The sequence below is a fragment of the Xenopus tropicalis genome, chromosome 4 (genome assembly GCF_000004195.4).
Source record: "Xenopus tropicalis strain Nigerian chromosome 4, UCB_Xtro_10.0, whole genome shotgun sequence".
NCBI lineage: Eukaryota > Metazoa > Chordata > Amphibia > Anura > Pipidae > Xenopus > Xenopus tropicalis.
This window is the reverse complement of record NC_030680.2, coordinates 34,883,356-34,911,032: the sequence shown is the minus strand read 5'-3', so window position 1 is coordinate 34,911,032 and position 27,677 is coordinate 34,883,356. Positions and strand designations below refer to the sequence as shown.

The window sequence follows — 27,677 nt, the reverse complement described above, 5'->3', positions numbered from 1 at the left end:
GAGCTACACTCACTGAACTTAACCACTGAGTTAAACTCACTGAACTCGAACACTGAGCTAAACTCAATGAACAAGACCACTGAGTTACACTCATTGAACCAGAACACTGAGCTATACTCAATGAAAAAGACCACTGAGTTACACTCATTGAACCAGAACAATGAGCTACACTCACTGAACAAGACCACTGAGCTACACTCATTGAACAAGAACACTGAGCTACACTCACTAAACCAGAACAATGAGCTACACTCACTGAACCAGAACAATGAGCTACACTCACTGAACTTGACCACTGAGTTAAACTCACTGAACTCGAACACTGAGCTACACTCACTGAACCAGAACACTGAGCTACACTCACTGAACAAGACCACTGAGTTACACTCACTGAACAAGAACACTGAGCTACACTCAATGAACCAGATCACTGAGTTACACTCAATGAACAAGTCAACGGAGCATCACACACTGAACAAGACCACTGAGTTACACTCACTGAACAAGAACACTGAGCTACACTCACTGAACCAGATCACTGAGTTACACTCACTGAACAAGACCACTGAGCTACACTCAATGAACAAGACCACTGAGTTACACTCATTGAACCAGAACAATGAGCTACACTCACTGAACTTGACCACTGAGTTACACTCACTGAACTCGAACACTGAGCTACACTCAATGAACAAGACCACTGAGTTACACTCATTGAACAAGAACAATGAGCTACACTCACTGAACCAGAACACTGAGCTACACTCACTGAAAAAGAACACTGAGCTACACTCACTGAACCAGAACACTGAGCTACCCTCACTGAACAAGACCACTGAGTTACACTCACTGAACAAGAACACTGAGTTACACTCAATGAACCAGATCACCGAGTTACACTCAATGAACAAGACAACGGAGCATCACACACTGAACAAGACAACTGAGTTATACTCACTGAACCAGATCACAAAGTTACACTCACTGAAAGAGATCACTGAGTTACACTCACTGAACAAGACCACTGAGCTACACTCAATGAACAAGACCACTGAGTTACACTCACTGAACTCGAACAATGAGCTACACTCACTGAACAAGACCACTGAGCTTCACTCATTGAACCAGAACAATGAGCTACACTCACTGAACTAGACCACTGAGTTACACTCACTGAACCAGACCAACTGAGCTACACTCACTGAACCAGATCACTGAGTTACACTCATTGAACCAGAACAATGAGCTACACTCACTGAACAAGACCACTGAGCTTGCACTCATTGAACCAGAACAATGAGCTACACTCACTGAACAAGACCACTGAGTTACACTCATTGAACAAGACGCACTGAGCTACACTCACTGAACCAGAATCAACTGAGTTACACTCAATGAACAGACAACCGAGCATCACTCACGAACAAGACCACTGAGTCCACTCACTGAACAAGACCACTGAGTTACACTCACTGAACCGTACACAAAGTTACACTCACTGAAAGAGATCCACTGAGTTACACTCACTGAACAAGACCACTGAGCTACACTCACTGAACAAGAACACTGAGCTACACTCACTGAACAGAACACTGAGCTACACTCACTGAACCAGAACACTGAGCTACACTCACTGAACCAGACCACTGAGTTACACTCACTGAACGAGAACACTGAGCTACACTCACTGAACCAGAACACTGAGCTACACTCACTGAACAAGAACACTGAGTTACACTCACTGAACTAGAACACTGAGCTACACTCACTGAACCAGAACACTGAGCTACACTCACTGAACAAGAACACTGAGCTACACTCACTGAACAGAACACTGAGCTACACTCACTGAACCAGAACACTGAGTTACACTCACTGAACAGACACTGAGTTACACTCACTGAACAAGACCACTGAGTTACACTCACTGAACAAGATCACTGAGTTACACTCACTGAACCAGATCACTGAGTTACACTCACTGAACAAGACCACTGAGTTACACTCACTGAACAAGACCACTGAGTTACACTCATTGAACCAGAACACTGAGCTACACTCACTGAACAAACCACTGAGTTACACTCACTGAACTCGAACACTGAGCTACACTCACTGAACAAGACACTGAGTTACACTCACTGAACCAGAACACTGAGCTACACTCACTGAACAAGACCACTGAGTTACACTCACTGAACCAGAACAATGAGCTACACTCACTGAACAAGACCACTGAGCTACACTCACTGAACAAGAACACTGAGCTACACTCACTGAACCAGAACACTGAGCTACACTCACTGAACCAGAACACTGAGCTACACTCACTGAACAAGACCACTGAGTTACACTCACTGAACTCGAACACTGAGCTACACTCACTGAACCAGAACACTGAGCTACACTCACTGAACAAGACCACTGAGTTACACTCACTGAACAAGAACACTGAGCTACACTCACTGAACCAGATCACTGAGTTACACTCACTGAACAAGACAACTGAGCATCACTCACTGAACAAGACCACTGAGTTACACTCACTGAACAAGAACACTGAGCTACACTCACTGAACCAGATCACTGAGTTACACTCACTGAACAAGACCACTGAGCTACACTCAATGAACAAGACCACTGAGTTACACTCATTGAACCAGAACAATGAGCTACACTCACTGAACTTGACCACTGAGTTACACTCACTGAACTCGAACACTGAGCTACACTCAATGAACAAGACCACTGAGTTACACTCACTGAACAAGAACAATGAGCTACACTCACTGAACCAGAACACTGAGCTACACTCACTGAAAAAGAACACTGAGCTACACTCACTGAACCAGAACACTGAGCTACACTCACTGAACAAGACCACTGAGTTACACTCACTGAACAAGAACACTGAGTTACACTCAATGAACCAGATCACCGAGTTACACTCAATGAACAAGACAACGGAGCATCACACACTGAACAAGACAACTGAGTTATACTCACTGAACCAGATCACAAAGTTACACTCACTGAAAGAGATCACTGAGTTACACTCACTGAACAAGACCTCTGAGCTACACTCAATGAACAAGACCACTGAGTTACACTCACTGAACTCGAACAATGAGCTACACTCACTGAACAAGACCACTGAGCTTCACTCATTGAACCAGAACAATGAGCTACACTCACTGAACTTGACCACTGAGTTACACTCACTGAACTCGAACACTGAGCTACACTCAATGAACAAGACCACTGAGTTACACTCATTGAACCAGAACAATGAGCTACACTCACTGAACAAGACCACTGAGCTTCACTCATTGAACCAGAACAATGAGCTACACTCACTGAACAAGACCACTGAGTTACACTCATTGAACAAGACCACTGAGCTACACTCACTGAACCAGATCACTGAGTTACACTCAATGAACAAGACAACCGAGCATCACTCACTGAACAAGACCACTGAGTTACACTCACTGAACAAGACCACTGAGTTACACTCACTGAACCAGATAACAAAGTTACACTCACTGAAAGAGATCACTGAGTTACACTCACTGAACAAGACCACTGAGCTACACTCATTGAACAAGAACACTGAGCTACACTCACTAAACCATAACACTGAGCTACACTCACTGAACCAGAACAATAAGCTACACTCACTGAACTTGACCACTGAGATACACTCACTGAACTAGAACACTGAGCTACACTCACTGAACTCGAACATTGAGTTACACTCACTGAACTCGAACACTGAGCTACACTCACTGAACCAGAACACTGAGCTACACTCACTGAACCAGAACACTGAGCTACACTCACTGAACAAGAACACTGAGCTACACTCACAGAACCAGAACACTGAGCTACACTCACTGAACTAGAACACTGAGTTACACTCACTGAACAAGACCACTGAGTTACACTCACTGAACCAGATCACAAAGTTACACTCACTGAAAGAGATCACTGAGTGACACTCACTGAACAAGACCACTGAGATACACTCAATGAACAAGACCACTGAGTTAAACTCACTGAACTCGAACACTGAGCTACACTCAATGAACAAGACCACTGAGTTACACTCATTGAAACAGAAAAATGTGCTACACTCACTGAACAAGACCACTGAGCTACACTCATTGAACAAGAACACTGAGCTACACTTACTGAACTCAAACACTGAGCTACACTCACTGAACCAGAACACTGAGCTACACTCACTGAACCAGAACAATGAGCTACACTCACTGAACTTGACCACTGAGCTACACTCATTGAACAAGACCACTGAGTTACACTCACTGAACCAGAACAATGAGCTACACTCACTGAACTTGACCACTGAGATACACTCACTGAACTAGAACACTGAGCTATACTCACTGAACCAGAACAATGAGCTACACTCACTGAACTTGACCACTGATTTACACTCACTGAACAAGACCACTGAGTTACACTCATTGAACAAGAACACTGAGCTACACTCACTGAACCAGAACAATGAGCTACACTCACTGAACTTGACCACTGAGATATACTCACTGAACTAGAACACTGAGCTACACTCACTGAACCAGAACACTGAGCTACACTCACTGAACTAGAACACTGAGCTACACTCACTGAACAAAACCACTGAGTTACACACACTGAACCAGAACACTGAGCTACACTCACTGAACCAGAACACTGAGCTACACTCACTGAACAAGAACACTGAGCTATACTCACTGAATCAGATCACTGAGTTATACTCACTGAACCAGATCACAAAGTTACACTCACTGAACAAGACCACTGAGATAAACTCAATGAAAAAGACCACTGAGTTACACTCATTGAACCAGAACAATGAGCTACACTCACTGAACTTGACCACTGAGCTACACTCATTGAACAAGACCACTGAGCTACACTCACTGAACCAGAACACTGAGCTACACTCACTGAACCAGAACAATGAGCTACACTCACTGAACTTGACCACTGAGCTACACTCATTGAACAAGACCACTGAGTTACACTCACTGAACCAGAACAATGAGCTACACTCACTGAACTTGACCACTGAGATACACTCACTGAACTAGAACACTGAGCTATACTCACTGAACCAGAACAATGAGCTACACTCACTGAACTTGACCACTGATTTACACTCACTGAACAAGACCACTGAGTTACACTCATTGAACAAGAACACTGAGCTACACTCATTGAACCAGAACAATGAGCTACACTCACTGAACTTGACCACTGAGATATACTCACTGAACTAGAACACTGAGCTACACTCACTGAACCAGAACACTGAGCTACACTCACTGAACTAGAACACTGAGCTACACTCACTGAACAAAACCACTGAGTTACACACACTGAACCAGAACACTGAGCTACACTCACTGAACCAGAACACTGAGCTACACTCACTGAACAAGAACACTGAGCTATACTCACTGAATCAGATCACTGAGTTATACTCACTGAACCAGATCACAAAGTTACACTCACTGAACAAGACCACTGAGATAAACTCAATGAAAAAGACCACTGAGTTACACTCATTGAACCAGAACAATGAGCTACACTCACTGAACTTGACTACTGAGTTACACTCACTGAACTCGAACACTGAGCTACACTCAGTGAACAAGACCACTGAGATACACTCATTGAACCAGAACAATCAGCTACACTCACTGAACTTGACTACTGAGTTACACTCACTGAACCAGTTCACTGAGTTACACTCACTGAACAAGACCACTGAGCTACACTCATTGAACAAGAACACTGAGCTACACTCACTGAACCAGAACAATGAGCTACACTCACTGAACTTGACCACTGAGTTACACTCACTGAACAAGACCACTGAGTTACACTCATTGAACAAGAACACTGAGCTACACTCACTAAACCAGAACAATGAGCTACACTCACTGAACCAGAACAATGAGCTACACTCAATGAACAAGACCACTGAGTTACACTCATTGAACCAGAACAATGAGCTACACTCACTGAACCAGAACACTGAGCTACACTCACTGAAGCAGACTACCAAACTACACTCACTGAACCAAATCACTGAGTTATACTCAATGAACAAGACAACAGAGCATCACTCACTGAACAAGACCACTGAGTTACACTCAATGAACAAGATCACTGAGTTACACTCACTGAAACAGATCACAAAGTTACACTCACTGAAAGAGATCACTGAGTTACACTCACTGAACAAGACCACTGAGCTACACTCAATGAACAAGACCACTGAGTTACACTCATTGAACAAGAACACTGAGCTACACACACTAAACCAGAACACTGAGCTACACTCACTGAACCAGAACAATGAGCTACACTCACTGAACTTGACCACTGAGATACACTCACTGAACTAGAACACTGAGTTACACTCACTGAACTCGAACACTGAGCTACACTCACTGAACCAGAACACTGAGCTACACTCACTGAACTCGAACACTGAGCTACACTCAATGAACAAGACCACTGAGTTACACTCAATGAACAGGACAACGGAGCATCACACACTGAACAAGACCTCTGAGTTAAACTCACTGAACAAGACCACCGAGCTACACTCACTGAACCAGATCACAAAGTTACACTCACTGAAAGAGATCACTGAGTTACACTCACTGAACAAGACCACTGAGCTACACTCACTAAACCAGAACACTGAGCTACACTCACTGAACCAGAACAATGAGCTACACTCACTGAACTTGACCACTGAGTTACACTCACTGAACAAGACCACTGAGTTACACTCATTGAACAAGAACACTGAGCTACACTCACTAAACCAGAACAATGAGCTACACTCACTGAACTTGACCACTGAGATACACTCACTGAACTAGAACACTGAGCTACACTCACTGAACAAGAACATTGAGTTACACTCACTGAACTCGAACACTGAGCTAAACTCACTGAACCAGAACACTGAGCTACACTCACTGAACCAGAACACTGAGCTACACTCACTGAACAAGAACACTGAGCTATACTCACTGAATCAGATCACTGAGTTACACTCAATGAACCAGATCACTGAGTTACACTCACTGAACAAGACCACTGAGCAACCCTCAATGAACAAGACCACTGAGTTACACTCATTGAACCAGAACAATGAGTTAAACTCACTGAACTTGACCACTGACTTACATTCACTGAACTCGAACACTGAGCTACACTCAATGAACAAGACCACTGAGTTACACTCATTGAACCAGAACAATGAGCTACACTCACTGAACAAGACCACTGAGCTACACTCATTGAACAAGAACACTGAGCTACACTCACTAAACCAGAACAATGAGCTACACTCACTGACCCAGAAAAATGAGCTACACTCACTGAACTTGACCACTGAGCTACACTCAATGAACAAGACCACTGAGTTACACTCATTGAACCAGAACAATGAGCTACACTCACTGAACTTGACCACTGAGTTAAACTCACTGAACTCGAACACTGAGCTACACTCAATGAACAAGAACACTGAGCGACACTTACTGAACCAGAACACTGAGTTACACTCACTGAACCAGATGACAAAGTTACACTCACTGAACCAGATGACAAAGTTACACTCACTGAAATAGATCACTGAGTTACACTCACTGAACAAGACCACTGAGCTACACTCACTGAACAAGACCACTGAGTTACTTACACTCATTGAACAAGAACACTGAGCTACACTCACTGAACTTGACCACTGAGATACACTCACTGAACTAGAATACTGAGCTACAGTCACTGAACAAGAACACTGAGTTACACTCACTGAACTCGAACACTGAGCTACACTCACTGAACCAGAACACTGAGCTACACTCACTGAACCAGAACACTGAGCTACACTAACTGAACAAGAACACTGAGCTACACTCACTGAACCAGAACACTGAGCTACACTTACTGAAGTAGAACAATGAGCTACACTCACTGAACAAGACCACTGAGTTACACTCACTGAACAAGAACACTGAGTTACACTCAATGAACAAGACCACTAAGCTAAACTCATTGAACCAGAACAATGAGCTACACTCACTGAACCAGAACACTGAGCTACACTCACTGAACCAGAACAATGAGCTACACTCACTGAACCTGACCAATGAGATACACTCACTGAACTAGAACACTGAGCTATACTCACTGAACCAGAACAATGAGCTACACTCACTGAACTTGACCACTGAGTTACACTCACTGAACAAGACCACTGAGTTACACTCATTGAACAAGAACACTGAGCTACACTCACTGAACCAGAACAATGAGCTACACTCACTGAACCAGAACAATGAGCTACACTCACTGAACTTGACCACTGAGATACACTCACTGAACTAGAACACTGAGCTACACTCACTGAACCAGAACACTCAGCTACACTCACTGAACAAGAACACTGAGCTACACTCACTGAACAAGAACACTGAGCTACACTCACTGAACTAGAACACTGAGCTACACTCACTGAACAAAACCACTGAGTTACACACACTGAACAAGAACACTGAGCTACACTCAATGAACCAGATCACCGAGTTACACTCAATGAACAGGACAACGGAGCATCACACACTGAACAAGACCACTGAGTTAAACTCACTGAACATGACCACTGAGTTATACTCACTGAACCAGATCACAAAGTTACACTCACTGAAAGAGATCACTGAGTTACACTCACTGAACAAGACCACTGAGATAAACTCAATGAAAAAGACCACTGAGTTACACTCATTGAACCAGAACAATGAGCTACACTCACTGAACTTGACTACTGAGTTACACTCACTGAACAAGAACACTAAGTTACACTCATTGAACAAGACAACAGAGCATCACTCACTGAACAAGACCACTGAGTTACACTCACTGAACAAGATCACTGAGCTACACTCACTGAACCAGATCACAAAGTTACACTCACTGAAAGAGATCACTGAGTTACACTCACTGAACAAGACCACTGAGTTACACTCATTGAACAAGAACACTGAGCTACACTCACTAAACCAGAACACTGAGCTACACTCACTGAACGAGAACAATGAGCTACACTCACTGAACTTGACCACTGAGATACACTCACTGAACTAGAACACTGACCTACACTCACTGAACCAGAACACTGAGCTACACTCACTGAACAAGAACACTGAGCTACACTCACTGAACAAGAACACTGAGCTACACTCACTAAACCAGAACACTGAGCTACACTCAATGAAGAAGACCACGGAGCATTACTCACTGAACAAGACCACTGAGTTACACTCACTGAACAAGACCACTGAGCTACACTCACTGAACCAGATCACTGAGTTACACTCAATGAAGAAGACCACGGAGCATTACTCACTGATCCAGACCACTGAGTTACACTAATTGAACCATCCATCTATCTATCTTAGTATCTATATCCATATCCAGGGTTGGACTGGGAGGTGTCGGGCTCACAGGTGCCGCTGCCTTAGGGACACCTAATTGAAACTTACCTTAAGCGCATCAGGGGAGGAGACCAGTGGCTCAGGGGATTGCCCAGAGATTACCGGGTCAGGGGAGGGTCCCTGCGCCCCAGTCCAACCCTGCCCATACCTATATATAGTGTGTATTTATTCTATCTATATACATTAGCATATACATGTAATAGGACAATTAAATTGCTAAAGACCAGAAGCACTCCTGTACCCTTTCTCAGTTGGGGGTTACATGTTCAACCAAAGAGGTGCAACATACCCATCCTCTACCTAACCTTCCATGAAGGACCTCTTTGGTTGAACATGAGATCCCTTGCAAAGGGACCTAACCCCTTAGAGAGCCAGCAAGGACATAGATAATAAAATAATAACATTGCATTTTACTTGTATCCCGTTTCTCTCTTCTCTTTACCAAACGTCCTTCTTCTTCACTTTCTCTTTATCTTTTCCTTCATCTTCTTTTGCCCAAAATGACCTAAAAAATATGAAGGAATTGTTTACACAGTGCACTCAACTTCTCAATACATTAGCCCTATGGCAGTTAAAATCCAGTTTCACCAGATCATAGTGCATGCAGCATCCCATGACAACATAGAAGGAAAATATTAACTTTAAAACCAAGAAATGTGCCTTTTTGTTGGATTTCCTAATTTCAAATGTCTCACCTAGGAAATAAAAAGGCTTTGCTTTGCCCATGTAACTCCGCTTAAATACAAACTTACTTATCTCACTGCTGCACATAGGTAGTTCAACAAACTATTTCTCCTATTTGTTGAAAAATGTTTATCCCAACTGCAAATTTAGTCAATAAAATTAAAATTAGCCCCAAAATGACAAAAGTTGTTATAAAGAGCAGTCATAAAATCAGTGTACAAAATCTTCGTAAATTTACAAGAAAGATGCAAAGATTTCACCCTATAAACATGACAATCGCCTTTTTAAATTTGCAACTTACTTGTTTCACTCTCTTTCTCTCCTTTGCTGGTTTTAAACTAATTTTGCTCTCTTCTCTACCAAATATTCTACCTCTTGGTAGAACTATATAACTCCTAGCTTCTCTTTCTCCACTTTCAGCTGCTGCTGAACAAATATACAACGGACATGTGTAAAATCCTAAAAACATATCAAATTAAAGTTAAACTCAAAAACGCCAAAAATTGCGCCCATCGGGAGTCCTTTTATAAACAGCATCGGATCCTTGCTTGCTTGTCAGTCTCCTTATGCGATCTGCAGTATTCGCTTTGGTCCTGGTTTGCAAGTCTCTCCGTTCGCGTTCCCCCTTTGGCGTCTCTCTACACCGCTTCGCCGACTGGCTTCCTCTGAGCAATCGCATAAGGAGACTGAAAAGCAAGCAAGGATCCGACGCTGTTAAAAAAGGACTCCCAATGGGCGCAATTTTTATGGCGTTTGTGAGTTTAACTTTTAATATGTTTTTGAATAAAGTTTTAGGATTTTACACATGTCCGCTGTATATTTGTTCAGCAGCAGCAGCAGCTGAGAAAGAGAAGCTGGGAGTTATAGTTCTACCAAGAGGGAATTAGTTACAAGCTCCAAGACCATAGTGCTGGTCTGTAAGTATATGCACAATTGGTTGGGGATAAAAGGAAGTCACAGAAGAGTGTGAAATATGGAAATTCACCTATTTAAATAGACACGAACTTTAAACACTTTGCAGTGGATTGTACTTTCCCAAAAAAGTGAAGTAAATTTGGTAGTGGTGTTCACAAGATTTGTTTTGGATATAAAAACGTTTGGAGGGGTGATTATCAATATTATATTACACTATTTTTTTTTATCCCATAAGACCTCATCTGGGAAGTCTGCACAGAGGAGGGCGCTCCAGAGTTAAGTATTATTGTTTAAACCGAAGCACGAGGTATCTGGAGTGGGTTATACATTTCATTCACACTAAAAAATCATTTTGTTTCACTCTAGAAACCATACCACTAAGCAATACTCTATAAACTAGATCATTGAGATATACTCCACAACTCATTACACTGAACTACACTCAATAAACCAGAAAATTAAGGTAAACTCCATAAACCATACACCTGAGAAATACTCTATAAACCAGATTGTGAAGATATACTCCACAAATCAGACCAATCAGCTACACTCCAAAAACCAGATCATTCAGATACACTCCATAAAATATAACACTGTCCTACACCTAATAAACCAGAAAATTAAGGTACACTCCATAAACCATACCACTCAGGTACACTCCACAAACCAGCTCATTGAGAAATACTCCATAAACTATGCCACTGACCTATACTCCATTTACCAGATCATTGAGATACACCCTATAAACCATATAACTGTAGTACACTCTATAAAACAAATAAAGTTGAGCAACACTCCAAAAACTATAGAACTGAGCAATACTCACACTGAACCAGACCACTGAGCTACTCCACAAACCATACTACTAAGCAAAGCTCTGTAAACCAGATAATTGAGCTACACTCCAAAAACTACACCACTGACCTACACTCCATTAACAAGACCATTAAACTACATTTCAAAATCCAGATCAATGAGCTACAGTAACTGAACAAGACCATTGAGCTACATTTACTGAACAAGACCCCTAAGCTGCACTCCATGATTCAGATCGTTCAGCTACACTCCATAAACCAGACCACATAGCAACACTTTGTAAACCAGACCAATGAGCAACACTCCATAAGCTAGACCACTAATCTACACTCCTAAAACCAAACCACTGAGCAACACTCCATAAACAATACCACTGAGCAACACTACATAAACAATACCACTGAGCAACACTCTGTAAACCAGACGATTGAGCTATTCTACAAAAATCAGACCATATATATATATATACATACCTGTGTATATATATATATATTTATATATATATATATATATATATATATATATAGACAGAGCATAGAGTGGGAGCACACCAATAAGTTTCTAGCGATACCTGGGTCCCTGCGGCCCAGCGGCCCAGTCCAACCTTGCCCATATCTATATATATTGTGTATTTATTCTATCTATATACATTAGCATATACATGTAATAGGACAATTAAATTGCTAAAGACCAGAAGCACTCCTGTACCCTTTCTCAGTTGGGGGTTACATGTTCAACCAAAGAGGTGCAACATACCCATCCTCTACCTAACCTTCCATGAAGGACCTCTTTGGTTGAACATGAGATCCCTTGCAAAGGGACCTAACCCCTTAGAGACCTAGCAAGGACATAGATAATAAAATAATAACATTGCATTTTACTTGTATCCCGTTTCTCTCTTCTCTTTACCAAACGTCCTTCTTCTTCTTCACTTTCTCTTCATCTTTTCCTTCATCTTCTTTTGCCCAAAATGACCTAAAAAATAGGGTGACAAGCAAGCAAGGATCTGACGCTGTTAAAAAAAGGACTCCCAATGGGCGCAATTTTTATGGCATTTGTGAGTTTAACTTTTAATATGTTTTAGAATAAAGTTTTAGGATTTTACACATGTCCGCTGTATATTTGTTCAGCAGCAGCTGAAAGTGGAGAAAGAGAAGCTGGGAGTTATAGTTCTACCAAGAGGGAATTTGTTACAAGCTCCAAGACCACAGTGCTGGTCTGTAAGTATATGCACAATTGGTTGAGGATAAAAGGAAGTCACGGAAGAGTGTGAAATATGGAAATTCACCTATTTAAATAGACACTTTGCAGTGGATTGGACTTATGTGTTTTCCCAAAAAAGTGAAGTAAATTTGGTAGTGGTGTTCACAAGATTTGTTTTGGATATAAAAACGTTTGGAGGGGTGATTATCAATATTATATTACACTATATATATTTTTTTAAATTTTATCCCATAAGACCTCATCTGGGAAGTCTGCACAGAGGAGGGCGCTCCAGAGTTAAGTATTATTGTTTAAACCGAAGCACAAGGTATCTGGAGTGGGTTATACATTTCATTCACACTAAAAAATCATTTTGTTTCACTCTAGAAACCATACCACTAAGCAATACTCTATAAACTAGATCATTGAGATATACTCCACAACTCATTACACTGAACTACACTCAATAAACCAGAAAATTAAGGTAAACTCCATAAACCATACACCTGAGAAATACTCTATAAACCAGATTGTGAAGATATACTCCACAAATCAGACCAATCAGCTACACTCCAAAAACCAGATCATTCAGATACACTCCATAAAATATAACACTGTCCTACACCTAATAAACCAGAAAATTAAGGTACACTCCATAAACCATACCACTCAGGTACACTCCACAAACCAGCTCATTGAGAAATACTCCATAAACTATGCCACTGACCTATACTCCATTTACCAGATCATTGAGATACACCCTATAAACCATATAACTGCAGTACACTCTGTAAAACAAATAAAGTTGAGCAACACTCCAAAAACGATAGAACTGAGCAATACTCACACTGAACCAGACCACTGAGCTACTCCACAAACCATACTACTAAGCAAAGCTCTGTAAACCAGATAATTGAGCTACACTCCAAAAACTACACCACTGACCTACACTCCATTAACAAGACCATTAAACTACATTTCAAAATCCAGACCACTGAGCTACAGTAACTGAACAAGACCATTGAGCTACATTCACTGAACAAGACCCCTAAGCTGCACTCCATGATTCAGATCGTTCAGCTACACTCCATAAACCAGACCACATAGCAACGCTTTGTAAACCAGGCCAATGAGCAACACTCCATAAGCTAGACATCTAATCTACACTCCTAAAACCAAACCACTGAGCAACACTCCATAAACAATACCACTGAGCAACACTCTGTAAACCAGACAATTGAGCTATTCTACAAAAATCAGACCACTCCCATTTTTACTAATACCACGCTGCCCCACTGTGGTGTGCATGTAATGCATATTCACAGTGCTAGATCAACCATAACAAGTCCATAAAAATACAGTCCATGTTCATACCTGTCACATTTGGCGTCATGATTATTCCAAATTGGTCATATTAAAGTGACAGTTTAAATCAATATAGATCAGCCTACCACACACTGCAGGTATAGTGGTAGACGTGGAAGTGCTGGGTTATTTTATTAATAACATTATGCATACACACATATATATAATATATATATATATAGCCATTAAGCTTGCACTCACGATAATAAATCTTTATACACACCTGGGTGCAGTCCTAAAGTTCACCGGATCAACATTCTTCAAAGCAGGAACCACTTCACACGGGACTTATAATTCACAAATGATATTTCATTAAAGAATAACAGCCGAAATGTCAGCTTTGTTATTGTTTAATAAAATACTATTTGTGATTTAGAAGTCCAGTGTGAAGTGGTTCCTGCTTTGAAGAATATATATACACACACACACACACATATATATATATATATAACATACGTAGATTCAGCACTCCTAAGCGTGGTCAAAAGACCCAGGTGCTACCAATTAAGCATTAAAAATAAAAAATCTAGTGAGTATTGGTGCACACCGGGAATCGTTTAAAAAATAGCTTTTAATGTAGTAAATACATTACAAGACAGGCCTGTCCTGTAATGTATTTACTACAATAAAAGCTATTTTTTAAACTATTCCCGGTGTGCACCAATACTCACTAGATTTTATATATATATATATACATACATACATACAGGTATAGGACCCGTTATCCAGAATGCTCGGGACCGAGGGTATTCCGGATAAGGGGTCTTTCTGTACTTTGGATCTTCATACCTTAAGTCTACTAAAAAATCAATAAAACAGTAATTAAACCCAATAGGATTGTTTTGGCTCTAATAAGGATTATTTATATCTTAGTTGGGATCAAGTACAAGGTGCTGTTTTATTTCTACAGAGAAAAAGGAAATCAGTTTTAAAATTCTGAACTATTTGATTAAAATGGAGTCTATGGGAGACAGGCTCTCCGTAATTCGGAGCTTTCTGGATAACGGGTTTCCTGATAAGGGATCCTATACCTTTATATATATATATATATATATATATATATATATATAGACAGAGCATAGAGTGGGAGCACACCAATAAGTTTCTAGCGATACCTGGGTGCCAGAGCCGAAGTAATCAAATAGCAGAAAACAGTGTCGGCACTCACAGGATTTAACGATCGATTGCTTGAAATCGATCGTGAAATCGTGTGAGTGCCGACACTGTTTCCTGCTAGCTATATATATATATATATATATATAATGACTGTGTAATATATTGATGTCATGATTATTCTAAATTGGTCATATTAAAGTGACAGTTTAAATCAATATACCATAGATCAGCCTACCACACACTGCAGGTGTAGTGGTAGATGTGGAAGTGCTGGGTTATTTTATTAATAACATTATATACACACACACACATATATATAGCCACTAACAATAAGTCTATATATAGTCCCAGCAAAGGTAGCAGCACTCACGGGACTTCAAAGCAGCATCAACAGAAAAAAAAAAAAAGTTTTACAAAACGTATTGTAGCATGGTTTTTTATTTATCCGATGTCTCATTTCCAAACAGGAACTTTCTTCAGGGAAAAAAAAAACCATGCTACAATATGTTTTGTAAAACTTTTATTTTTTCTGTTGATGCTGCTTTGAAGTCCCGTGAGTGCTGGCATACTCACATCAAATAATTCATCTAAAGTAGCTTTTTGTACCATTGTAATTATAAGAATTATAAGAAAGCAGATCCAGCTCACCTATCAGTTTACATGCTGCCATTTGCTGCAACCAGAAACCCATCCTACAGATTGCTAAATAAAATGGAGATAACTGCCATTGCGATCTGCTAGCCACTACCAAGCTTATGAGAAGGAGGGGTATATAGGCATGGGGTATATATATATATATATATAATGTCAAAACAGTGTATACTCAAATAATACCAAAATAAGTGCTATTGCCATCTTCTAGCCAGTACCAATATTATGAAAAGGAATTATGAAAAGTTATTTCCGATGGCCATTACAGTGAATGGAAATAGTGCTTCCTAGAAATAATTGCACGCTGCAGAAATCTTGATTTTAAAACTATATAAATATCATGCTGAATCAATCATATATTGAACGTTTTTTTCAGCCCATACTACAATAAATAAAATGTCAATACAGCGTAAACTCACAATTTCTATTCTGCCGAGCTAATCTGTAGCGCTCCTGTGAGATGCCATGAACCTCCACCGATGGCTGACAGGTCCAGTTCGCTATCTCCGTCCGGAGATCCAACCTTAACCTGAAGTTAAATTTGATGGTTTTGCGTGTTTATTTCTATGCTGCTATGTGCCCATGATAAGAAAACATTTCCATGCCATTTCCATCAGAGCAGACGTTTCCCTCTCGCCAGAAGCAACTTGTGACAGAAAAAGCCGCCACCTGACGTAACGGTGACGTGACGTAACTCGTCTTACCAATCAATAGTAAGGCAGGGGGCGTGGCTTCTGTGACAGCGCGCTAACTACATTGACGCAGGTGGATCGTCACAATGTTTGAGTCCTGGGTTGCTATGGTAGCGGCTAGTTCCTACGCTTGGAAGGGACCTTCTTGACGTCACGGTCATGTGATAATACCAAATGACCGCTCATTGCGCATGCCCCATTATTGCGCGGGAAATTTAAACACCCAGACGTCCCAATTGCTGCTACTAGCAGAGTCAGTGGGGGTATCACTGTGCCTTTGATTTTCTGGGGGGGTATCCCTATGCCTCTGATTTTCTGGGGGGGTATCCCTATGCCTCTGATTTTCTGGGGGGGTATCCCTGTGCCTCTGATTTTCTGGGGGGGTATCCCTGTACCTCTGATTTTCTGGGGGGTATCCCTGTGCCTCTGATTTTCTGGGGGGGTATCCCTGTGCCTTTGATTTTCTGGGGGGGGTATCACTGTGCCTCTGATTTTCTGGGGGGGTATCCCTATGCCTTTGATTTTCTGGGGGGGGTATCACTGTGCCTCTGATTTTCTGGGGGGGTATCCCTGTGCCTTTGATTTTCTGGGGGGGTATCCCTGTGCCTTTGATTTTCTGGGGGTATTACTGTGCCTCTGATTTTCTGGGGGGTATTACTGTGCCTCTGATTTTCTGGGGGGGTATCCCTGTGCCTTTGATTTTCTGGGGGGTATTACTGTGCCTCTGATTTTCTGGGGGGTATTACTGTGCCTCTGATTTTCTGGGGGGGTATCCCTGTGCCTTTGATTTTCTGGGGGGGGTATCACTGTGCCTCTGATTTTCTGGGGGGGTATCCCTGTGCCTTTGATTTTCTGGGGGGGGTATCACTGTGCCTCTGATTTTCTGGGGGGGTATCCCTGTGCCTTTGATTTTCTGGGGGGGGTATCACTGTGCCTCTGATTTTCTGGGGGGGTATCCCTGTGCCTTTGATTTTCTGGGGGGGTATCCCTGTGCCTCTGATTTTCTGGGGGGGTATCCCTGTGCCTCTGATTTTCTGGGGGGTATTACTGTACCTCTGATTTTCTGGGGGGTATCCCTGTGCCTCTGATTTTCTGGGGGTATCCCTGTGCCTCTGATTTTCTGGGGGGTATCCCTGTGCCTCTGATTTTCTGGGGGGTATTACTGTGCCTCTGATTTTCTGGGGGGTATCCCTGTGCCTCTGATTTTCTGGGGGGTATCCCTGTGCCTCTGATTTTCTGGGGGGGTATCCCTGTGCCTCTGATTTTCTGGGGGGGTATCCCTGTGCCTCTGATTTTCTGGGGGGGTATCCCTGTGCCTCTGATTTTCTGGGGGGGTATCCCTGTGCCTCTGATTTTCTGGGGGGTATCACTGTGCCTTTGATTTTCTGGGGGGTATCCTGTGCCTCTGATTTCTGGGGGGGTATCCCTGTGCCTCTGATTTTCTGGGGGGGGTATCCCTGTGCCTTTGATTTTCTGGGGGGTATCCCTGTGCCTCTGATTTTCTGGGGGGGGTATCCCTGTGCCTCTGATTTTCTGGGGGGTATCCCTGTGCCTCTGATTTTCTGGGGGGTATCCCTGTGCCTCTGATTTTCTGGGGGGTATCTCTGTGCCTCTGATTTTCTGGGGGGTATCCCTGTGCCTCTGATTTTCTGGGGGGTATCCCTGTGCCTCTGATTTTCTGGGGGGGTATCCCTGTGCCTCTGATTTTCTGGGGGGTATCCCTGTGCCTCTGATTTTCTGGGGGGTATCCCTGTGCCTCTGATTTTCTGGGGGGTATCCCTGTGCCTCTGATTTTCTGGGGGGGTATCCCTGTGCCTCTGATTTTCTGGGGGGTATCCCTGTGCCTCTGATTTTCTGGGGGGTATCCCTGTGCCTCTGATTTTCTGGGGGGTATCACTGTGCCTTTGATTTTCTGGGGGGTATCACTGTGCCTTTGATTTTCTGGGGGGTATCACTGTGCCTCTGATTTTCTGGGGGGTATCCCTGTGCCGTTGATTTTTCTGGGGGGGGGGTATCCCTGTGCCTTTGATTTTCTGGGGGGTATCACTGTGCCTTTGATTTTTCTGGGGGGGGTATCCCTGTGCCATTGATTTTCTGGGGGGGTATCACTGTGCCTTTGATTTTCTGGGGGGTATCACTGTGCCTTTGATTTTCTGGGGGGTATCCCTGTGCCTCTGATTTTCTGGGGGGTATCACTGTGCCTTTGATTTTCTGGGGGGTATCCCTGTGCCTCTGATTTTCTGGGGGGGTATCCCTGTGCCTCTGATTTTCTGGGGGGGGTATCCCTGTGCCTTTGATTTTCTGGGGGTATCCCTGTGCCTCTGATTTTCTGGGGGGTATCACTGTGCCTTTGATTTTCTGGGGGGTATCCCCGTGCCTCTGATTTTCTGGGGGGGTATCCCTGTGCCTTTGATTTTCTGGGGGGTATCACTGTGCCTTTGATTTATCTGGGGGGGGGGTATCCCTGTGCCTTTGATTTTCTGGGGGGTATCACTGTGCCTTTGATTTTCTGGGGGGTATCCCTGTGCCTTTGATTTTCTGGGGGGTATCACTGTGCCTTTGATTTTCTGGGGGGGTATCCCTGTGCCTTTGATTTTCTGGGGGGTATCACTGTGCCTTTGATTTTCTGGGGGGGTATCCCTGTGCCTTTGATTTTCTGGGGGGTATCACTGTGCCTTTGATTTTCTGGGGGGTATCCCTGTGCCTTTGATTTTCTGGGGGGTATCACTGTGCCTCCTGATTTTCTGGGGGGGTATCCCTGTATCCTGTATCCCTGTCCCCAGTAATGATATCAATTATGATTGTAGGGAGCTAAATAAAATTTCAAACCTTTCTTGTTTTTATCTTTGTACCACATTCAGGCCACCAACCGGATGGGGAACTCTACCCGGCGTTTTGCAGAATCCGCTATTGGTGCCCCTCCTGAGAGGAAGAAACAGTAACAAGGACTGAGTTAGTGGGTGAGGAAAGTTCAACTTTGTCTCCTGCACCCATTCCTGCTCGAATGCACAGGTATCGCCAGCGATCCACCTCACCACTGGACCTGCTCTTTCCTTGCCTTGAATTCACCAAATCAAATATATGCTGCATGCAACCTTGTAAAAGATTTACATTCCCAGTTCTCTGACCTGAGGATGCAGAGGATATATAATATAATGACTTGCATACTCTACACAAAAACTAATGGTTTCTGCTATCGCCAGACCTAAGTGCTAAGACTTGAAGCACATGAGGCATTTTATGTTGCATATTTCCAGAGATAAAACATACATTGTCCATACACAAAGCTGCCATAAAATGCCCCATGAACCATTACCCTAAGGATGTAATATAGCATTCCAATTGTTCATGTGCAGTAATAACACAATTAATCATGTTGACGAGTACACCATTTACAAGCCAATGAAATGTACTGTATTGTAATGTAACTGTACTGAGCACTTCCTTAGAGGCAGCCTTATATAGAGAATCACTGTGCACCTTTTTGGAATTGTCAGTCCCATTTGCCTGTAAGAAATTATTAGATTAGATTTAGAGCCAAACAGAATTATATTATTTATATATTTAAGTAGAGAGTGGCCATGAATTAAAACCTTTCAATGTTAGCTTTAAATGGAAACTATTCTATTCAAAAGAATTATTGTAGGCGGTGTATTTGCTTTAAAAGAATGCATAGGTTATAGTGATGCACGGATTAGAAATCTTCAGACCATCCCTAACCAGCCCCTACTCACCTGATTCGACTCAAGGTTGAGAAAGGACATGCAGAGGATGCCGAGCATGACCTTCCCTTCAGCTGATATCTGATTTGGTGTCAGAGTAGGGGTGGGCACCCCCCCAGTGATTGTAATCACTTACAGGAGCACCATCCTGGGGTATAATGTAAGGAGAAAGCCGAACAGCCCTGGGTAGCTGCAAAAGAGTGATCCTCTTCCTTCTCTAGTGTATTTTCGGAATCCCGGGGCCGGCGCATACACAGTGGAGTAAAAGAAGAGAGGATAAAGAAGAGGATCACTCTCTCACAACTACCCCAGGCTGGTGTGGTTTTCTCCTAACAGGAGCATTAACCCAGGGCCTGGGTATAAGGTAAGCGATTACAATCACTGGGGGGGGGGAGTGCCTAACAATTTGGCACTCCCAGTGATTGTACCTTTTCTTCTCCTATAAGAGTTAAGTTATAGGGGGCCCAGCCATAGGGCACAAATTAAAAGTTCTCTGCATTGCAGTGATATCCCATTTTCCAACCCGAACCTGTCCAGACCAAACCTTGAGTTTTGGACCACTCCATGCCTCTCTGATAAGTTTAGCATGGAAAATTTCCCCACAGCACATTTACACAATATTACAGAGAATATTACAGAATTCTGTACAGCAGTATTCACTGAAGGTAATGTGACTGGTAATTTCTAAGAATAATCTGGTTGGAATTGGTGAATGGTCTGACTGAATCTAATGAGTTTATGATGTATTGGTCCTTATAAGTTGTTATTGACCAGATAGAGCTTCCCCAAGCAACCTTGTTGATTTGACTGACTTCTAGCAGATGGGATCTACAACTTAGCCAATATGGTTGCCCAACTGAACAGTGATCCAAACTATCAGGCGTTGGGTGAAATAGACAGATTATCTGTATAGTTAGCCATATAGACCACTCTAGCTGTTACAGAACAAAGCTGTTCTGCAAGTTTTTCCCAACCAAGGGGAAAGTACAATGTTATTTTTGCATTACTGCTCTATCTGCCCTCTGCCTTTTGGAAATAGGTTTTTGAATTGGGCTTTGGTGATCGATATAGTTAATAGTGTATAGGAACAATGTTATTAAGGATGGACTAACCAGAAAATCCATGCTACCAAATATAGGAACTCCATTGTTCATAGTAGTTGGTAGCTGTGGGTTATGGCAGAGATCCCAGACTTTAATACCACATTCAAATGTAGAAAGAGGGGAGACGCACAAGCTTTAAAGGAGTTTCTGGGGGTTGGCAAATTAGGGCATTTATTAACCCCATGTGGACTGCCAGTGTGGAGAAGGAACAATTGTGTCTTTATGCCTCCATGCCAGGAATTCAAAAGAAGCTCTTGCTTTTGAGGCCATATAAAAAGGGGGTGGAGAGTGAAAGTTGCTTGGGAGCTAGTACCTGGGGATCACTGGGCTCGAAATAAATGGTGTTTTCCAGTCCATTTAACTATCTTTAGCCTAAAATGTACTCTTTAGTGTTTAGCCATGACAAGGCGCCATCCATAACAGAAACAGGATATCACTGAGAGAAATTGCACTTTTATTTAATCTTTAGCAGAAGATTGGGCTATTTCCAAAGTATTAAAGCCAAAGTATTTCTTAGTGGCATGAATGGCATATTTTGGCCTTGGGTCCACCTCTGCCCAGCAGGCCTATATGAGCACAGACTGTTTTTGTACTTGTATATGCCACATTAAAGTTTGAAATTGTTACAGCCTTTTCAGTTTTTTTGCTTCTTTTAAATTCCTCACCTTATTCCATGAAATACGCATGTGGTAGTCGTTTAATGCTAACTAGAATTTTATAGCTTCTACTGGGCATTCTGTAGGTTTTGTATGTTTCATTTATATATATATATATATATATATATATATTCATAATCGCAAACTACAAAATAGCTTGAAATTGCTGACTTAAGATATTTTTAAAGGGGTTGTTCACTTTTAAATGAACTTTTAGTATAACATAGACATAGTTATTTAGATTTTTGTTCAGCAGCTATCTGGTTGCCTAGGGTCTTGTTTACCTTAGCAACTAGGCAGCAGTTTGAATGAGAGACAGGAATATGAATAGGAGAGGGTCTGAATAGAAAGATAAGAAATAAAAGGTATCGATAAGCTCACAGAAGAATAGTTTCTTTTTGCTTCTGGGGTCAGTGACCCCCATTTGCAAGCTGGAAAGTTGTAGTAAAGGAAAGCAAACAATTTAAAATGTATTACAAATAAATAATGAAGACCAGTTGCAGAGTTGCTAGCAATAGAGCATTCTATAATATACTAAAAATTAACTTAAGGGTAAACCACCCCTTTTGTGACAATAGCAACCCTATACATTCTATCTGTATATATTTCTTATAAAGAATTTACTGCCATTAAGAAAATTTGAGACCTTTGCACTATAAGGTGCTCTTTGTTTAGACGAGGGTTTTATGCAGCACTTAAATTTGTGTTTGCTCATGTGCCTTCTGTTCACTACAGTTTGGGCAGCTTTGCCAAAGCAATGAAATGATGTAGGGCTTTCTCCCATCGGACACTATACTAAACATGGAACCTTTAGAAGGCAGTTGATGAGCAAATATAGTGGCAATTTGTTATGTTTGATGCTTGTTTAATTGTACAGTGTCAGTACGACTGCTTATGTACCATAGTATGTAAAATCCATGGCACTGGCTGTATATGTGCCATAGATATGTTTGCATTCCTTTCTAGGCTATATGCAAAATGTGCTATTGCTTTTTTTGGCTTAAATTATAGCCCCTCACCTAGTCCTGTAGTATATATGGTGGTCAGACTGTCCCTTCTCTGGATCTGATAGGCTGAATATATTGCTTAAGGTGGTCATACACATTACAATTACGATTGGTCGCAGGGAGGATCGTTCTTATCCTCCACTAACGGTCAGAGCTGAATCCTCAGATATGGAGGTAGAAACAATGGGAATTCTACCCCAATCTGACGATTCAGCCCTAAACGCTTGCCTTTGCTCAGGCGCCTGATCGATGAGATGGCCGATATCCAAGGCTTTTGCGATAATGGCCGCCTTGTCAGTCCATCATACATGCACCGAATATCATATGAAACCTTGTTTGCTATGGTATCAGTGCTTGTATGGCCAGCTTTACACAGTTCTCCAGCCCATCAGGTGTTCGCTCTGCCCTCCCAGCTTGGTGTGACTTTTGCTCTTAGTGCCAGTAAAAGACTGTCAGAGTTGGCATAGCTATGTACTATGGGACTGAGGTTTTGAAAAAGAACAAAGCTGAGCATGCATTAAAAAAAAAAAAAAAAAGACTGTATCTCTTTAAAGCTTCGTTAGAGGAGGGGGTGGTGATGGAACATTCTTGTAAATACTCCGTGTAAACTGACTATTCCAAAATGTGTTTTTCCATTGTGTATTCATTAAAGCTCACAGGGATTGTGTGTGATTGAAAACAAAGAGATTTCATGTTCATCTTTACACCCTGGTGGCACAAACCATATGCAATAAAAAGGGAATACAGACCACTAAAGTAAATTCAACCACACAAAACCGGCAAATTATCATTTTGCAAGGATGTAACTGATTTGGTAACTGCATCTTCATTGTAAAGAGCATTATTCTAATTAAAGAAAGACTCCAAACTGGTTGCATTTGCCTTTATTAAAAATAAATTGCATAGAAGTGAAAAATAAGCAGCAATAGTAAGACATAACTCCTTGGTCCGGAAACATGACCACGTACTTCCGATAGCTCGGCTTTGGAATTTAGCATTCGGTTTTCTGGATCTGTGGGGAGCTGGCATACAATAAATAGACATGTGATTTTAGAGATATTTAGGCACTCGTGTTTTACTCAGAGTGGATATTTAGAGCAAGTTTGCTAGAGTCTGAGACTTAGGGCTCTGGCACACGGGGAGATTAGTCGCCCGCAACAAATCTACCTTGTCACGGGCGACTAATCTCCCCGAACTAGACAGTATTAGTTAGACAGTATTCCTGTCATCAAGCAAGCAACACGACACGACAAAATAATAGCATTTATTCTGTACAAGTGCATGATCGGAATGTCACTATTGTCATTATTAGTTTTCTGGCTGGCAAAAAGAGTTCAGCAAATGCACAACAATTGGATATTAAATATATATATCGATTCTGCCAACTGGGACAAGGTACGGTTGAGATATAAGTGAAATTGGATAAGATTTGGAGAGGGAAAGTGAAAGATCCTCTTCAGCTGCAGGTGGGTCTAGCAAGAATGGGGTTGAAAAAAGGTTCACCTTTAGCTCCAGGGCCTGGAACACACAGTGGGCACTCAAAAATAATTTGCAGCACAGTTCTGTTTCTGTTTTAAAGGCATCCACTAATTCTAAAATTGCATGTGAGATTTACCCAGTTCTATCTGCGCCTCTCTCGGCAAAATTCTCAAAGCAAAGTAAAAGGGCTAAATGTTTTGAAATGAATTCTTGCCTATGCTACTTTAGCAGCTACATTTCAGCTGAAGCACTTATGCCTACCCGTCCCAGAGACATAAAGAGTTAAACCTCCACTTAAGCCTAATCTTCTGCCGTGGGCACAAAATGCGCATTCAAACGAAAATGGGAGTTTGCTTGTGTCATGCAAGCAATTCTCCATCAGTTTTCCTGCGGTTACTTATATTAAGGCTCTGCATATACAGTAAAACCCACTTTTTATATTTTTCAGAGGACCGGGAAAAAATTGTGTAAAAATGGGGAAAATGTAAAATCAGGGAAATGTGTTAAAGCAGCTTATTCTTTTAAAAGGATAGAAGCACAGGGGCCAAATGTACTTTTGAAATACAATATTTACTGTGTTAATAACAAGGGTTACACACCAACTGACTGATAAACCCCCACTGCTGCCAAGGTACAGGGGTTGGTAGTGGCACTGTACTTGAAATGACTAACAAAGATGGCTATTGCAAAATAACTTACATACTAATTGTATGTAATTCATTTTTTTGACCATGCCATATTAATTTTTATGTTACAAATGGGCAGCCATCATGCAAAAAAAAGCCTATATTTAAAGATACTGGTATCAGCGGCATAACTAGTGCACCACAGCCACCCCTTCCCCAGTCTGTCCCTCCTGCCGGAACATGTGCCGCACACTTACTTTCACCTTCGGGCCTCACACATTACACCATGTATTTGTGTTAAAGGAAAAAGAAAGTCAAAGTCACTTGGGGGTGCCAAAATGTTAGGCACCCCCAAGTGACTTTGACCACCTACCTTTTACCCCGGGCTGGTGCCCCTGTGAGGAGGGAACAGCACCAGCCCGGGGTAGCTGCCGGCGCTTGCCTCTGCCTGATTCGCTGCGCGCGCATGCGCAGTAGAGTGAAAAGCCGAACTTAAACTTTAAAGTCGGCTTTTCACTCTACTGCGCATGCGCCCACCGCTGGCATTCCAGAAACGGAAGCCGGAATTAGGAAACGATCCGCTCCAGGTGCCCCGGGCTGGTGCTGTTTTCTCCTAACAGGGGCACCAGCCCGGGGTACGAGGTAAGCGGTTAAAGTCACTTGGGGGTGCCTAACATTTTGGCACCCCCAAGTGATTTTACCTTTCGTTTCCCTTTAAAAGCCACTCCTTGCAGTTCTGTACAGTTGCGCTCGATGCTGCTCAGCCCTTTAGGCCTTCTGTTTGGAATTGAGTGCAGTGCGTCAATTGACACCATGGTGCTTGGGGTTTTACTGTCACCCGTGAAGGTGTGTCACACAGTGCCCTGCATTAGTTGTTGGGTTGGGTGCTAGTGCACCCTTTGACACCAGGAGTGACACCAACCAGAACATTTTTATTGCATTTCCATCCAATTTATACATTTTTCTGCATCAGCTGCATTGTAGGTAAAAGTCCAAAATAGCAGTTTACACCCTGCACCTGTGGGTCGTAAATGCCCCCTGTTATGTTCCCACCTATACACATATAACGTAAATAGCAGGTTCTGTGCAGTTTGATGCCCTGTTCCATTATTTAGTTACGGAGAAAAGAAATGTGTGACTGTTTTGCATATTTTGTGTTTCTCCAGCTCTCCATATTAACATGTCTCTCTTTTCTCTCCCAGGGCCCCGGGCCCCATACAAAATGGGACAACATTTTCCTTTCATAACTCCGGCAATTGGTCCTCTCAGTTCCCAAAGGGTTACAGAGCGTTGCTGAAAGAACACCGTTGGAAACGAGCCCCTGCCTCCCCTCATGTTGTGGGCATTCATGTCAAAATGAAAAGACATTTTTGGGAAAGCAGTAAAATTTCTCATTTCAGCATTTGTTATGTTGTCTTTGTACTATTTGCAATGAAATATAGGGTTTCAACGATTTGCAAATCCGGTATCCGATATCCGGTAAGGAGATCCCATTGATCCAAAGGCTTCACGGCTAGGGCAAGTAGTTGTTATGGGTCATTTCACTTATCCAGACACTGACGGGAGTAATGGGGTTGCCAAGTCTGTAAATACGCTAAATGCCAACTTTTTATTAGTGAGTTCAGAAACCTGTTGGAAAAGATGCAGCTGTGTATCCTGTAATAATCCCAGCTTTCTCTCCAGCACCAGTGCAGCTGAGCATTTACAGAACAGTGAGCAGAACATGGGCTCCTATGAGATTATGTTGCACAGGCAACTTGTATAAGAAGTGACAGAGACACTAAACCTTAGAGGTTCCTCTGAAAGGGACATTAAATCCCAGTAGATCAGCGCTAAGGTTTTCACTCTTTTATCAGCTAAAGCCAAAGAGGCTGACATGAAGCCTCCTTTTATTTTCTCCAGTACTCAATCTGTTAGGATTGGGCACATTCATATCTTCCTATTCAAACACTGGGAACTACTGACCTCTCATTGCCATTTCTCCTATACAGAGGCCTATGATGGGCTACAGACACAAAGGAACTCATAAAACATGTAGTGGAAGCGCATAAAAATAGAAAAACAAAAATATATATACCGTATATACTCGAG

At 42.2% G+C, this 27,677-nt stretch overlaps 2 long non-coding RNA genes across 3 annotated transcripts in view; both read left to right on the top strand.

The window, feature by feature from the left end:
• Positions 1 to 20,452, top strand: part of LOC116410354 — a 106,308-nt gene extending 85,856 nt beyond the window's left edge. For both annotated transcript variants that reach the window (XR_004222319.1, XR_004222320.1), the window contains exon 3: positions 19,855 to 20,452. This is a non-coding gene — a long non-coding RNA (uncharacterized LOC116410354). The remainder of the gene's footprint in view (positions 1 to 19,854) is intronic.
• A 630-nt stretch (positions 20,453 to 21,082) lies between these two features.
• On the top strand, positions 21,083 to 26,990 carry LOC116410356. Its single transcript, XR_004222322.1, has 2 exons — positions 21,083 to 21,380; positions 26,789 to 26,990. It is a non-coding gene; the product is annotated as an uncharacterized LOC116410356 (long non-coding RNA).
• Positions 26,991 to 27,677: the final 687 nt, after the last annotated feature.